Source organism: Peromyscus maniculatus, chromosome 14 (genome assembly GCF_049852395.1).
Source record: "Peromyscus maniculatus bairdii isolate BWxNUB_F1_BW_parent chromosome 14, HU_Pman_BW_mat_3.1, whole genome shotgun sequence".
Classification (NCBI taxonomy): domain Eukaryota; kingdom Metazoa; phylum Chordata; class Mammalia; order Rodentia; family Cricetidae; genus Peromyscus; species Peromyscus maniculatus.
This window is the reverse complement of record NC_134865.1, coordinates 68,804,892-68,820,790: the sequence shown is the minus strand read 5'-3', so window position 1 is coordinate 68,820,790 and position 15,899 is coordinate 68,804,892. Positions and strand designations below refer to the sequence as shown.

The following is a 15,899-nucleotide window of genomic DNA, read 5'->3' as shown; positions in this document are numbered from 1 at the left end:
GAGAGATAGAATGCTGTTACCATCATCACTAAATCCAAGGTATGATTCTAAAGTTTCTTCATCTGTTGGATGTGGGCTTTTTGTTGGTCAGGTAGTCTTATAGCCTAAGATTTCATATTATGTGTATGTTCAATTGATGTATTACACTCCATTCTAATTTCTTTTTTTATTATTTTATTTTACAATATAATTTAATTCTACATATCAACCATGGATTCCCTGGTTCTCCTCCCTCCCTCCTTCTATTCCCCCCAGCCCACCCCCATTCCCATCTCCTCCAGGGCAAAGACTCCCCTGAGGATTGAGATCAACCTGGTAGACTCAGTCCAGGCAGGCCCAGTCCCCTCCTCTCAGGCTGAGCCAAGCGTCCTTGAATAAGCCCCAGGTTTCAAACAGCCAACTCATGCACTGAGCACAGGACCCAGTCCCACTGCCTGGATGCCTCCCGAACAGATCAAGCCAATCAACTGTCTCACCTATTCAGAGGGCCTGATCCAGTTGGGGGCCCCTCAGCCATTGGTTCATAGTTCATGTGTTTCCATTCGTTTGGCTATTTGTCCCTGTGCTTTATCCAACCTTGGTCTCAACAATTCTCGCTCATATAAACCCTCCTCTTTTTCGCCAATTGGACTCCCAGAGCTCCACCTGGGGCCTGGCTGTGGACTCTGCATCTGGTTCCCTCAGACATTGGATGGGGTTTCTAGCACGACAATTAGAGTGTTTGGCCATCCTATCACCAGAGTAGGTCAGTTCGGGCTGTCTCCCGACCATAATTTCTGTGCACCTTTAAACATCTCAGCACTCAGGGTAGGTGAGATGAGATGAGATAGGACAGTAGTTAAAAGCACTTGGTACACAAATGTGAGGATTTGAGTTGTGTCTAGGCAGTCACATAAGAGGCTGGATATGACTACCTATCTGTAATCATCCTGCTAATGAGGGAGGAGATGATGGAATCTCTGGGGCTTGCTGGCCTCCATTCTTATCTCCATAGGAGAGCCTGGCTTTAGACATAAAGCTAAGAGTGATATCATAGGTCAGTCAATGTCATTCTCTGCCCTTTGTGGGCAAACACCACACACACACACACACACACACACACACACACACACACACACACACACATCAAAGTGCTATGTTCGTGCCCTTCCTTCCTTCCTAAATGCCCTACAGACACATGGCTGAAATAATTCTTTTGTTATGCCAGATTCAAGTTTCAATAGCAAAATCTTAGTGATATAAGATACATTCAGGAGACCAGGTATTGCACATCCAACTAACATTTCATTTTTAATCTAGGTTTGATTTGTTAATATTGCAGCCGTGGTAGGTTTCTAGGTGCAAACTTTGTTTCATTTTCTTTTTGGCTGAATGGACAGGTTTTCAAGATCAAACTTGAATCAGGGATTGCAGAACTCCCACTCTGTATTAATTTAAAACTAGTACAAGACTGTAAAGGGAAAAGAAACTATGTTGCCCTGGGTAGCTCTGTTTGTGAGCAACCATCACCAGCTTGCAAAAGGAAGATTGAAACGGAACTGCAAACACTTATTCAGAATTCTAATTGTCTTCCTAAAACATCAGCTTAAATGCATTTGGACAAGTTAAATGCTTCTCCATTTTTTTTCTTCCTTGAGGAAGTTCATTTCTGTGTGGTAGTTATCATACAGCAATACACACTGAATTATGGTGCCGCTCACTCAGCCAGTTGTTGGTGTGTGAAATGGAGCACCTGTTAGTCAAGAAATCCCTGGGATACAACTCTGTTCAGCCAAGCAGATTTCCTCAGACAGACGGAGGGCCTTCAGAACATTCCCGCTGAATTATGCAAGATTTTCTGGTTTACGGTCATTAAAGGCAGTGATAAAGCAGCTGTCGCCGAGGAGGATGTTGTCAACTATCAATGCAAAGACTAGAAATCGCTACCCCAACACCATCCATCTCATTACTGTGAGCGTTCTGCTAGTATTTCTCTTCTAAATCCTCCTTTTGATAAGATTATCATTTGCCTGACTAAATATTTGCTCTGGGCATCACCTTGATGTAGAGGTATAAAACAAGTAAAATGTGCAATCCATGTCTATGCACTGTAGATTTCTAAATTGAAAGAAAATGCTCTAAAGTGATGCGGTGGTGGCTTTTTTATTGTTTTTGTTTCATCTGCAAATGTGGTTGAGTTGCTTCTTTTAGACTAGTCTGTTCGTTTCTAGTCTGGTTGCCAAAGCAAACTGGTTTGAACTGGGTGATATGGAGGATGAGGAAATGAAATATTGCAAAGATGAACATGTAATTTGCTAATGGCATCAGTCTGGGATTTCAAAGATTATTTGTGTTTGATCTGTGAATGTTGAGAAATGGAAATGCTTCAAGAGAGTCCCATTGCCCAGCTGTGAGGCATGCTAGGGACTGTGGGACATGCCAGGGACAGGGTGGTGTGCTCAGTAAATAACAACTTAGGTTGACGGTGATGGAGCAAATATTTGGACATCTCTGAGGTGCTAACCATACACAGAGGTAAATGTTTATTGAGGCAATAGAAAATAGAATCCTGTCCAAGGAACAAGGGTCTGTATCATAAGAAGTGGAGATCTGAAGATTGTATGCTAATTCCATATCAAGTGGCCATGCTCTGTCTCTTAGAGATGCCAGCAATGGGTTTGAATGCTTTTGTTAAGCTAACTGGAATTTCTCTTTCTGTGTTTATTTAAAGGCATCAAGGAAATGCATTGTGTAATGAGATCATAAAAAAACAAACCACTGAGATCATAAAAAAAAGAAAAAACCACACAGATCAACGTAAGGATCATTAAGCCCAAAGAAGAAGAGTTAGCAATTATAAATGTATAGTTTCTGATTTTTTTTACACAAATTGAGAAATTTATTAAACTATTGATAATTCTTATTTAAAAACACATGAAAGTAGAGGCACAAAGTTGAAGGAGGAATAAGAGCTTCAATAAGAATGAAAGGGGTCAGAGAGTAATTGGGGGTCGATATAAGCAATAGGTACACATAAGAAATTGTCAAAGAGTTGTGGAATTCCATCCCAAGGGATACATCTACAATACAACTCCTGCCCCCAGGGCTCAGTGATCATCGTGGAAGAGGAAGCAGAAAGATGTAAGAGACTGAGATTGCATCTTCCATTAATGTCAGAAGCTACACCTATAAAGTCTCATCAGTATGCTTGCCTAAACATAAGCTGGAGAAGGATGACACTAATCGACAAGCCAAAATGGACAGGAGAAAGCCCGTAAGGCCTCAGACCTCCACAAAGAACTACAGGCAACTAAGGGATGCTGAGAGTGGGAGAAACCATCTTCTCCCGGGAAGAGCACCCCAGTTGTTTATCCAATACCAAATGGTCATCCCCGAACACATGCATACAAGTAACATTATAGGTTGAGCAGGTTGTATTCATGTATTTAGGAAAAAGTGTGTGTGTGTGTGTGTGTGTGTGTGTGACAATAATTAATTATAAAACAGGCCATGGACTTAAAGAGCCAAGATAGGTGTATGGAAGGATTTGGAGAGAGAATGGAAAGGGGGAAACAGTATAATTATATTATAATCTTAAAAAAATAAAAGAACTTTTTAAATGGCAAATGTAAGAGGGGGACTTCGGGGGAAGTAGAAAGGATTCAAATGGGAGTGGGAAGGGACTTATGAGAGTAATGGGGATGGATATAATAAAAATAGACTATATACCCATATGGAGTTATTTATTTTATTTATTAAAAATAAATAAAAGTGTTTAAAAATATATATTCAATATAGTTAATGTAACCAATTATCTTTTATACTATCTGTATACTATTGTCCTATTAAAAAATTGTTTTCAATTATGGCAACTATTACAACCACGTATTTCTCTCACAACAAGTTGAAGCTAAGCAATAATTGAAACTGTGGTAGAAATCATCTCTAATCTCCATACTGGGGAAGCTGAGGCAGGAGGATCATGAGTTGGAAATCAGCCCATGCAAGACTTAGTGTCAACAAGAGAAAGGAAAACAATTGAGCTCATCCAAAGTTGTGTCGCATGTTGTTAGTAATATTATTTTGTAGTATTAATAAATAATATAGTATTAAAACATTGCTACAAAAGAGAACCTTGAGATAAACCTTTGCTTGAAATTCTAGGACGTTTGTGAAGAATAAATTGTAATAACGTAGCAACCATTTCATGACAGCTGTATGAACATTTTATTTCTCAAGTGATCCAGTCCTACATTTCCCAAGGAAAGAGAGGCATGTGCAACATTGTGTAACACATAGGTAGTAGCATATCTATATTTTATACGTGTTTTTCTGCCACCTGGTAATTTGTGTCTTAATGTACTCTGTTCTAATTTTATTCTGTATTCTATCTCCTGTACTTAGGTATTTGGTCAAACTCCATGTTAGGGCTAGATAGTAAACAGGGAAAGGAAAGCAGATGCTCATCAGGGAACAGTATCTCTGCCCATAGGCATCTTGGGAAATATGGAAAGGAAGGAAGCATTGAAAAGGGTAGTTGTCACCTTCAATGTCTGACAAGCCACAGTTGAAAGACTTGTTCCTGGTGGTTGTTGGGAATTTAGTACCTCAGTTCGTTTGCCTTGATTTAGGAATATAAAGAGTTGGGAAACAAAATTTTATTGCAAACACATGGAAAGCTTGCTTAGTGGTAAAATCTGATATGATTTTAATTTAGCATCTTGAGGTCTCTTGATACCTTCTACCTCATATCCATTTTCATAGGGGTTTCAGTAAAAATAATGTGTTTAATGTTTAGGGACTATTCTAGTCTTTCATTAGGGGTGATATTTAATGAACTGTGTACATGTACCTTACTATATTTCAAAAACATGTCCAATTTTGTATTACTACACATATCATAATGCCAAGAGTTTCAGGTGAGGTATTGTAGATACCCAGAAGGCCACGAAAGAATCATGATATTAAATAGACCTGCAGAGTCATTTAAAGGAGTCAGTTAGGTCAAATAATAAAGTTATGATATTAGAGATTACAAATTTAAAGTTACATATTCCTTCCTTCAAACAATTATGTGACAAGAAAATAAAAGAAGTCAACAAACAAATGATTATGTGTTTTCTATTTCCCAGGCATTTTTTAATTAAATTTGCTCCAAATCCTTTGTATTAATGCTATTTATATGACTTCTTTGTTAACTTTATGGGTGGGCTAAAACCTCCAGGAGGGCTGTAACGTGGGGAGCTGTGGAAGCCTTGAGCAAGTGTGTAAAGAGTAGATGAAGTACTGAGTGAATATGTATTGTTTGACATGAGCAGAGTCAAGGAACAAATGCCTCAGAATCCTAACAATGATGAAGGTTTCCCTGTATGGATCAGGCTCAGAATTGGCAAATCCTTCCTCTAGTCTATGTGTGACTGTTGACAGTATGTGCAACAACTAGAAAAATGCCTCCTTTGGGCTGATTCTGATAACTGAGATTTATCCCCTACAGAGACCTCCTAGCCAGACTATCTAACCCCTCCTCCCTGTGATGTACAAAAACAAACAAAGAAATAAACAAAACCCCTTGAGGTTCAGGTTGTTGCTTAGTTGGTGTTGCTCCAGTGGAGTAAGCATGGCTCACATGATCTGGCTTTTTGGTATAAGTGTCTGTTCTTTCTTCCTTCCCTCATTGCATCAGATAGGTTTCCAGGATCAAGCCACACAAGACACAGCAACAGGAAGCAATCTGTTCAAAGTCACAAATCTTATTAGTGAGAAGATGGATATTTCTTTTATAGCAATGGCCGTGACCAACATACAAGACTCTTAAGAATGTGTCCAAGATGTTACATATAAAAAACATTAATGGAAAAACTCCTTGTAAAAACAGCTGTAGAAAAGATTAGACAAAGGACAATAGAGATGAGAAATTGGCATACATTCTTATTATAAACACCAGGCTGGCAAGGTTTCAATGGAATCCCTAAAAAAAGAAAGACTTAGTGGCTAAACCCTGGAGAAAACTATCTGGATTATAGATACATAACACTAAAAAGCTTGAGGTTGTCTATTTTGCATAATTGGTTTACTCTTTATCATGGGTGTGAATTATTTACTTTTATTCCAAAACCATGTATTAAAAGTTTTAGTGAAATATTACAATGAAATACTTTGGCAAACAATAAACATGCCACCTATGTCTAAATAACAAAAATAAGATTTTCATGGGAGAGTTCTTCATAGTTTGAATTCTCTGGAAAACAGAGCCTAGGGTAGCATGGTTTGCTATTGTATGACTAAGGAAGAGAATCCCAGGTGGCAGAAGTGAAAGGTATGTGAGATGAGACATGGAAGGAAGAAGAGTAAGGGGAAGATGTAGCTGATTGTAGGATCTTAAATTTCCCCTCAAGAAGTCCCTTCTGAGGGAAAAAAAAAGTATGTGGCTCCCATCTCTACTTGGTCAGGCTTTTACCTCACCGGTTGCACTTAACTGGTTGAGCTCATTACTTGAACCAAATGAATCAATACAATTTTATGTTATAAAATCCAGAAATAAATAGTGCAGATGTGTGCTCTGATTAGATCCTTTATGTTCTTTTATTTTTTTTTGCTTTTTAAAAAAGTTTTTCATTGAAATAAAATGATTTCATCAGATATAGAAAAGGCCTTTGACAAAATTCAATGCCCCTTCATTCAAAAAGGCAATTTCCAGTGAGCCCATAACCAACAAAAAATTAAATGGAGAGAAACTCAAAGCAATTACACTAAAATTAAGAATAAGACAAGGTTATCTACTCCCCCAAAATCTATTTAATATAGTTCTTGAAGTTTTAGCTAGAGCAATAAGACAATTTAGAAATCAAGAGGACATAAATTGGAAAGGAAGAAGTCAGAATATCTTTATTTGCAGATGATATGCTAATACACATAACTGATGCTAAAATTTCCACCAGGGAACTCCTACAGCTGATGAACACTTTCAGCAAACTGGCTGGATAAAAGACTAACTCAAAAAAAAAAAAAAACAAAAACAAAAACAAAAAACCGATCAGCAGTCATCCTATATATAAATGACGTATGGACTGAGAAAGAAATTATGGAAAAAACACCTTTCACAATAGCCTCAATTAATATAAAATATCAAAATATCTTGGAGTAACTCTTAACCATTCAAGTGAAAGACTAGTATGACAAAAACATGTTTTTGAAGAAAGAAATTGAAGAAGATATCAGAAGGTGGAAAAAACTCCTATGCTTGTGGATCAGTAGGATAAATAAGGTAAAAATGGCCATTTTACCAAAAGCAATCTGCAGATTCAGTGCAATCTCAACAAAATTCCAATACAATTCTTCACATGTCTTGAAAGGACAATTTGCAGCTTCTTATGGAAAAACAAAAACAAAAAACTAGGTTAACAAAAACAATCCAGAATATTAACAGAACTGCTATAGATATCACCATCCCTGATTTTATGCTGTATTACAGACTATAGTAATAAAAACAACGTAATGATGGCACAAAAACAGACACAATGACTAGAGGATTAAAATTGAAGATTCAAACATAAATCCACAAACCAATGGATACCTGATTTTTTTTATAAAGAAGCCGAGAATACATACTGAAAAAAAAAACAACAAAAAACAACAACAACAACAACAAAAAAACCCAAAACAATGTCTTCATCAAATGGTGCTAGTCAAACTGTATTATCTGGATGAAAAAGAATACAAATAGATCTATACTTATCACCCTGCACAAAACTCAAGTCCAAGTGGATCAAACATCTCAAACACCAAGTTAACCTGATAGAAGACAAAAGTGTGGGATAGCCTTAAGTGCATTGGCACAGGAAGCCAATTTCTGTGTGATAGTGCAAGCACTAAGATCAACAATTAAAAATAAATGGAACTTCATGAAACTGAAAATCTTCTGCAAGGTAAAAGACATTGCCAATAGGACATAGCATCAGCCTACAGAACGGGAAAAGATTTTCATCAACTCCACATCTGTTGGAGGGCTAATATCCAAAATATGTAAAGAACTCCGGAAACTAGTTATCAAAAAACCAAATAATTCAATTTAAAAATGGGATGTAGATATTAACAGACAATTCTCAATAGGGGAAACCTGCATGACTGAAAAACACTTAAAGAAATGTCCAAAATCTTTGACCATTGGGGAAATACAAATCAAAACTTGTAGATGTATCCAACAGTCTTATTAAATAAGAAACACAGAAACAATGTAAAAGAGAAAGCCAGAGGTCAGAGGTCAGAGCTAAAATCTCACCCTTCCTCCTGCGGTGTCCCAGCTTCCCGAAAGAGAGCTATATCCTGTCTGTTCGTCTATTTATAGTATTTTGTTCTGCCTTCTCATTGGTTGTAAACCCAAACACGTGACTGCCTCGTCACTGTCTGAATGTACAGCCCCCTAGGTCTTAAAGGCATATGTCTCCAATGCTGGCTGTATCCCTGAACACACAGAGATCTATGGGATTAAAGGCGTGTGTCACCACCACCACCACCACCACCACCACCACCACCACCACCACCACCACCACACTCTTGCTATGGCTCTAATAGCTCTGACCCCCGGGCAACTTTATTTATTAACATACAATCAAAATCACATTTCAGTACAATTAGATTACCACCACAAAAACTACTTTGATAGTCCACCATGCACCTCTCAGAATGTCTAAGATCAATAACACAAGTGACAGCTCATGCTGGCAAGGATGAGCTGGATGTGGAGTAAGGGGAACACTCCTCCATTGCTGATGGGAGTGCAAACTTGTACAGCTACTATAGAGTACAGTGGAGGTCTCCAAACAATCCGGGCTGATGCTAGGATGGAGGGTTGCTCTCCACAAACTGACAATGGGGCCCTTTTGCTGAGGTCAACATCCACACATCTGATTGAATATAGAGAAGTTGAGCTGGTGCCTGTATGGAACCTTCACCCCTACATTCTAGTCTCTTTGGTGCAGGAAGACACTCTGCAGGCTACTGAAAGAAATGTGAACACCACCACAGTAACAAAACCTTTGACCTACAATCTGTCCTGCCTTTAAGATGTCCTGGGCAATGGTGGCACAAAACTTGTGGGAGTGACCAACCAATATCTGATGCAGAGACCCACAGCCAGACATTATTTGAAGAGAGTCTAAATTGGAAGTTATGGTTGGGTCCCTACTCTCAGAGATCATAGAATCCCACAAAATAGTGTGAGGAAAGATTATAGTAGTCAGATGGGATGGAGGACACCAAGAGAACATGGCCCATTGAATCAACTAAGCAGAGTGGATATGGGATCACAAAGACTGAAGAGGCAAGCACAGGGCTTGCAACAGTCTCCAGGTCATCTGCATATATGTTTTGACTGTTAGCTTGATATTTTTGGGGATTCCTAACTGTGGGAGAAGGTTGGTACCTTTGACTCTTTTGCCTACTCTTGGGTCTCTGTCCCCCCTGTTGGGTTGCCTTTCCCAGCCTCAGTGTATAGCATCAATTAATGAGGCAATCCCATGTAGTTTATTTGGTAATTAAATGAAGTTTATTTTAGGGGTAACTTACAAACAGTGGATTGTTACAGCATCTGGGAAAGATGAGGTGTAGTCCAGCATGGTTCTCTGGAGAACTCTAACTTGGTCTGCAATCCAGCATCCAGAATTCCAAGGAACCAAGAGAGCCAAGAGAGCCAGCTTGTATCTTGCGTCTTAAAGGGTCTTGTCTTGGCCATGCCCCAGAGGCAGGTCACAGGAAGGTGTGGCCATTACCTGCTGTCTCACTGAGGGCAATGCTTCAAGTTCAAAGCTGGAACAGCTACTCACTACACCTCCCCCTCTTGTCTAAATAAGAGAGTTCTAACCTAATACAAAATTATATACAATAGGCATGATTATCAAATATTGTCCAGGAGGGATAAGGGGCAATGATCTAGACAAGATGGAACTACAACCAACAAGAACAACACCAAACAGAGACACATACTAAAATCCAGAGAAGTCTGGAGCATAGGTAAATAGCACGTTATGGAAATCATTCCAAAAGATGCCCTATACTGAAAAACCTGGATCTAATACTTACTATGTTCTAGCTAAGATACAAGAAGATTGTAACTATAACTGTTAGTCTTCAATCCCATCAAAGACCTGAGGAGGAATATAATAATACTGGAGAGATGGGAGAAGGACTCAAGCAACTTTCAGGAGTCTTGTGAGAGTAGACAAAGACAGCTGGCATCCTGGACAGTCACCTAAAGTTTCTCAGTATCATTGGTGCACTCAAACTGGCTATAGGCCTAGAGAATCTGTCAAACCATTTTCAGAAGCAGATATTTGGAAAGACTAACTTACCCTGTCTTGGCACAGTTCAATAGTCATTTTTCCTTATGTCCTTCTCATTCAGAAGCGACAGTATATGTACTGTCAGCAGTCGAGGCAAGGGCAATTTTTTGTCCAGTGGGCCATTTTGTGCCAAGAAGAAGAAATACTTCCAAACAGAAATGTCTCAGAAGCCCAACATTCTCTCGGGATCACATCAATGCTGCCAGGAACAATTGTATCTCACATCAACAGAATTTTAAGTTATCAAAACATTTAAATGTTATATTATCTAGATCCATGAAGTGTTTGAAGATTACCTATCCATCTGACATATGTTTTTGTAAGTCTGGAGAACCTAACTAACATAACTATAGAAATGACAAGCATGAGTGACTCTAACTTGGTAAGTATTCTCTACTAAAATAACTTAAAGACTAAGGCTTCACATTAACAAGATAAACAGTCTGTAAGCAGATATACTGTATAAGGACAATGACCACAAAATTATGACACTACACAAATAGCTTAAACAGAGGTAGGAATGTATATATAGTTCAATATGCAATATGACAATAATCCTAAATATGTATCAATATAAAAAATATCCTAAACAGAGGTAAAACATACATATAGTATAACAAATATAATTTTACATTTGTATCAATATGCAAAATATTTCAAACAGGAGTAGGAATATGTGTACAATCCAACAAATACACTTTTGTACTTGTATCAAAATACAAGAATCCATATTAATGAAAATTATCTAAGACTGATATTTTACTGAGTTAGTTTATGAGTAAGTACAATAACCTATGTTAATAGCCTATACCTATCCATTCCCTTTTTTCTTTTCTAAAGAATAATGAGTCCAAATTTTATGGTTTCGCTCCCAACCCTACAACCATCCATCCATAATCTTGAGAAAAATGAAACATTTGGGAGAGGGGCAGTGCTTCAAGGTCAAAGCTGGAACAGCTATCCACTACATCAGTGTGAGGGCTTTTGCCTTGTCTTACTGTATTTTGTTTTGTCATGTTCAATTGTTATCCCTTGGAGGCCTGCTATTTTCTGAAGGGAGAGGGAGTGGATCCTGAGGAGAGGTGAACTGGAGGAGTGCAAGAAGGCCAAACTGTGGTCTGGATGTATTGTATGGGAGAGGAATCTATTTTTACTAAAAAGAAGAAATAGGTTTGCATCATTTCCCCCTCCCATTCTTCATCTAGCTCCTCTCAGCTGTTTTCCCTGTTGCCCTTCCTGTGCCCCCTCAATTTGACAGCCTCTTTTTCTTGGGTAATATTGTGTGTGTGTGTGTGTGTGTGTGTGTGTGTGTGTGTGTGTGTGTACACATATACAAGAATACCACCTGCTGACTCTGTTGTTGTTTGTTTCAAGATTGACAACTCTGCATGGGACAAATGATAAAGAGGTCCATCTCAGGGTGAGGCTAATTCCTCTTCTTCCCGAAGTCACTAGTTGCCTGCAGTTCTTTGTGAAACACTTCCACACTGATGTGTCATTATTACTGCTATTGTTTGTGTAGGTGTTTCTAGGAAAGACTGTTTCACAGCAGGCTTCCTAGTATTCTGGCTCTTACATTATTTCCAGTCCCCATTTCATGATGTTCCCTGAGCCATAGATGCAGGTGCTATGTCATGGATTTATCCATTTGGCCTGGTCTCCTCACAATCTGTTGATCTCTGCACTGTGTCCAGTTGTGATTTTCTCTAATGGTTTCCATTAGCTGTAAATAGAAGTTTCTTTGATGAAGAGTGGTAGCTACACTTATCTGTGCATATAAGAATAAGATCACAAAATAACGGACAAAAAATATTGGTGTTGTTTGTGGAGAAAAAGGAAGACTTGTTCCCTGTTTTTAGAAATGCAAATTGCTACAACCTCTCTGGAAATCAGTATGAAGAATCCTCAGAAAACTAAAAATAAATCTACCTTGTGAGCTAGCTACAACATTCTTGGCCTACCGTATGCCCAAAGGATTCAACATTGTGCTCCACAAATACTTGCCCAGCAATGTTCATAGATGCCCTATTTACAATAGCCAGTAAATGAAAACAACCTAAATGTCCTTCAACAGATGGATAATGAAAATGTGGTACATATACACAGCAGAATGCTCTTCAGTCATAAAGAAAAATGAAACTTGAAGGCAAATGGAAGGACCTTGAAAAAATTATACGAAGTGAGGTAATCCAAACCCAGAAAGACAAATGCCACATGGTCTGTCTCATCTACAATTCCTAGCACCAAATCCGAAGATGTGAGTGTACAACATAGAATAACCAAAGAAACCAGGAAAGTATAAATGGATTATAGGTTGGGGTGGAAGGCTGCAGAGCAGGATACAGGTCATATGAAGTTGGTGCTCGAGCTGTGGAAGGAGAGAGAAGTCACCACAGAAGAGAAAGATGGGTAAGTAGCATCAAGGTTATTTGATAATGTCTCGAAGAATCATTTTAGTGTTTGTGTGTGTGTGTGTGTGTGTGTGTGTGTGTTAAATAGGAAGTGAAGCCACTTTGGCTGACAAGGGTTCCCACAAGATCCATAGATGACAAAATCCCAGTATCAGAACTGAGAAACTTCTAAGTTGGTCAGGATAATCCAAATGACTTACAAAACAATATAAATTAAGCCGGGTGGTGGTGGTGGTGGTGGCAGCGGCGGCGGCGGGGGCGGCGGCGGGGGCGCACGCCTTTAATCCCAGCACTCAGGAGGCAGAGCCAGGTGGATCTCTGTGAGTTCAAGGCCAGCCTGGTCTCCAAAGTGAGTTCCAGGAAAGGCGCAAAGCTACACAGAGAAACCCTGTCTCAAAAAACCAAATATATATATATATATATATATATATATATATATATATATATTAGCAGTGTAGCCATTGGTTGAGTCTCAGGAGTTTAAGGTAAGCTCCTACTGCTGAAGTCATGGCACACTTAGTGCAGAAGACTTGAATGACTCAAGCTGGATTTAGCCCGAGAACCTCTTTCTTGTGGTCTAGATTCCATGGTTTCAGAAGTATTTATGAACCTTGCCATAATTACCCATTGTGACAAGATATTCATGAAGTTATAATAGTGGTACTCACATGTTAGTAGCAACCAACAGCTGTCTAATTGGATATAAAGCCCATTCAATGGGAGGGCAATCATGCCTGGTTTTGAAAACCTCGTCAGACTTCTGGTGCTGAGATCACTGGCATTAGAAAAGAATTTACTGCTGCCACGGTGCTGGAGCAGCAAAATTACTTTCTAAACATTTTAGTTCTTTTCATTGCATTTTTGCTATTTTCCTCATCTATTTCCTTAACACTACATGATGATTGTAAGTTAAAAACAGATAAAGTGTATTTTACTATGAAATAAAAGCCACAAGTGTAACACGAATTGCTAAACGGTCTTATTAATAAAAAAAAATCCCAGAGCAAGATATTGGGGTGAAAGCTGAAAGACCAGAGGGATAGAACAAGCCAGCTTCAAGTTCTTACCACTAAGAAACCCTCAGCCCAAGACAGAGCTATTTCCTGTATATGCACACCTATATACCTTTCTGTGCCCTGCCATCTTACTTCCTCTCTCTGCCCAGCTACATAACTTCCTCTTTCATCCCAGCTCTATCATTTCCTGTCGTCTGTACAGGCCTCCAGAACTCTATGGTTAACTAGTGCTGGGATTAAATGCATGTGCCACCATACATGGCTGTGTTCCCAGTGTGGCCTTGAACTCAGAGAGATCCGGATGAATCTCTGCCTCCTGAATGCTAGAATTAAAGGCATGTGCTACCACTGCCTGACCTGTATGTTTAATATAGTGGCTAGCTTTGTCCTCAGATCCCCAGGCAAGCTTTGTTAGAGCACAAATAAAATATCAGCCCACATGAGTAGTAACTAATGTTATCTTTGTGTCTTAGCATCTTGGCATACCAAGTGCTATCATGTGACAGGGATTATAGATCTCTTCCTGGATTTGATATTTCTTTATGATAATTTGGCTATTTATTACTCCACCAAGAACAATGGAATTGAAGATGAGAGTCATTTTAATGCCTGAAACAAATCTTTAAAATGCACGTTTTTCTTTTCTTTAGTAGATATCAAGAATTATAGTGAGCTCAGGGTTGCCAATTTATCAGGTTGGAAATCCTAAATTACTCAGCTTACCATATAAGTTCTAGTATACACTCCCTATTTACCTAGATGGAATGGACACAAACTCTTATAGGTAATTGGATTATGTTTGAAGAACTCCTAATGAAATGCTTTCCTCTGGGGTGAAAAAATTAATTTAATGCCACTGGAATGATAAGACCAGGAATTGTACTGTAATCTAACAAATGTGTGTTGTTAATTGTATTAGAAATTTTTTTCTGTGTGACTGTTTTTCCTTTACTCTGAACTATGAATACAGGTATAGGTCTTTAGAATGCAGCTGAGAGTTATACTGTTTTAGGAAACTGCAAGTGGCAGGCTCTCCCCTAGATTCCATAGCATTGCCAGCCACATGGAGTTGACTAGGTTTATAGTATCAGGAATGACTTCTCTCTTATTGAGCATGTCTTAGGTCTATGTCCACAACTGTATGGCTGTTGGCTATCCCAAGGTATACTGTTTGGTGCTCATCCCCAGTTGATACATTCACAACATGACCCTACATGAGAGGCTCATAGGACATCACAGAAGAAGGGATGGGAAGACTGTAAGAGCTGGAGGATGAGGATGCCTGTTGCAAGATAGTGTTGACATTCCAACATGGATGGGGGAATCTTAAAAGTTCCCAGCGCTGGATCAAGAGTGGTTAGTGAGTGATGGCTTCGGATGGAAGAAAGAATCAGGCATTTCCAGGGATAATGCCCCGATAGGTTATCAAATCCCAATTGTGCATGGACTCAGCAGGTTGTGTGTGTGTGTGTGTGTGTGTGTGTGTGTGTGTGTGTGTGTGTGTGTGTGTGTATGTGTGTGTGTGTGTGTGTGTGTGAAGAGGTCATGAATTTGGGAAGGTGTGGATGGAGAGACTAGAAGAGTTAGAAGGGGGAAGATAGTACAGTACTTACATAAGAAATTCTCAAAAAAAATATAAAAAGAGTTATGAGATTCTGATGATTTAATATTGATTGTCAACTTGATTGGATAGATGATTAGTAGGCACCCTCACCAACTGTGTGCAAGGGCATGATCAGAAAGAATTAACTAAGAATGGAAATCTTACTATGGATTTGGATGTGCTACTTTATAAACCTGGAAACTGAGTAGAATAAAAAGAGGAAAGGAGAAATCCAGCCAGGGTCTGTGTTCTCTCTGTGCTGTTTGGCTGACCTGATGTTTGCCACTCATCACCTTCCTTTCTCCATTGTATATAAACCACGTGGATTCCACACTATATCCATTATCAATTTATATGTACAGTAGCATAGGTGTAACTAAATGCATTTGCAACTCACATCATTTTTGACTTATAATGGACTATTGAACTAGTGTGCCACTATAGGTGGGCAGACATTTTTACTTGTAGCTCATCACATATGCAAATGAATGAATCCATACACAGCATTCCATACCACTTCCTCTGTTAGGTTATAACACTCAGGACCACCATT

At 38.9% G+C, this 15,899-nt stretch overlaps 1 long non-coding RNA gene across 13 annotated transcripts in view; it reads left to right on the top strand.

Moving 5' to 3' along the window:
- LOC121822438 (uncharacterized) overlaps positions 1–15,899 on the top strand; it is a 219,106-nt gene that overhangs the window by 93,816 nt on the left and 109,391 nt on the right. For 6 of the 13 annotated variants that reach the window (XR_013044441.1, XR_013044449.1, XR_013044444.1 and 3 more), the window contains one exon: positions 1–208. This exon is cut by the window's left edge and continues 353 nt beyond it. The exons of 5 other annotated variants lie outside the window; for them this stretch is intronic. This is a non-coding gene — a long non-coding RNA (uncharacterized LOC121822438). Of the gene's footprint in view, positions 209–2,710; positions 6,835–15,899 lie in introns of those variants that run through there. 2 more of the 13 variants (XR_013044442.1, XR_013044443.1) reach the window with 2 other exon arrangements.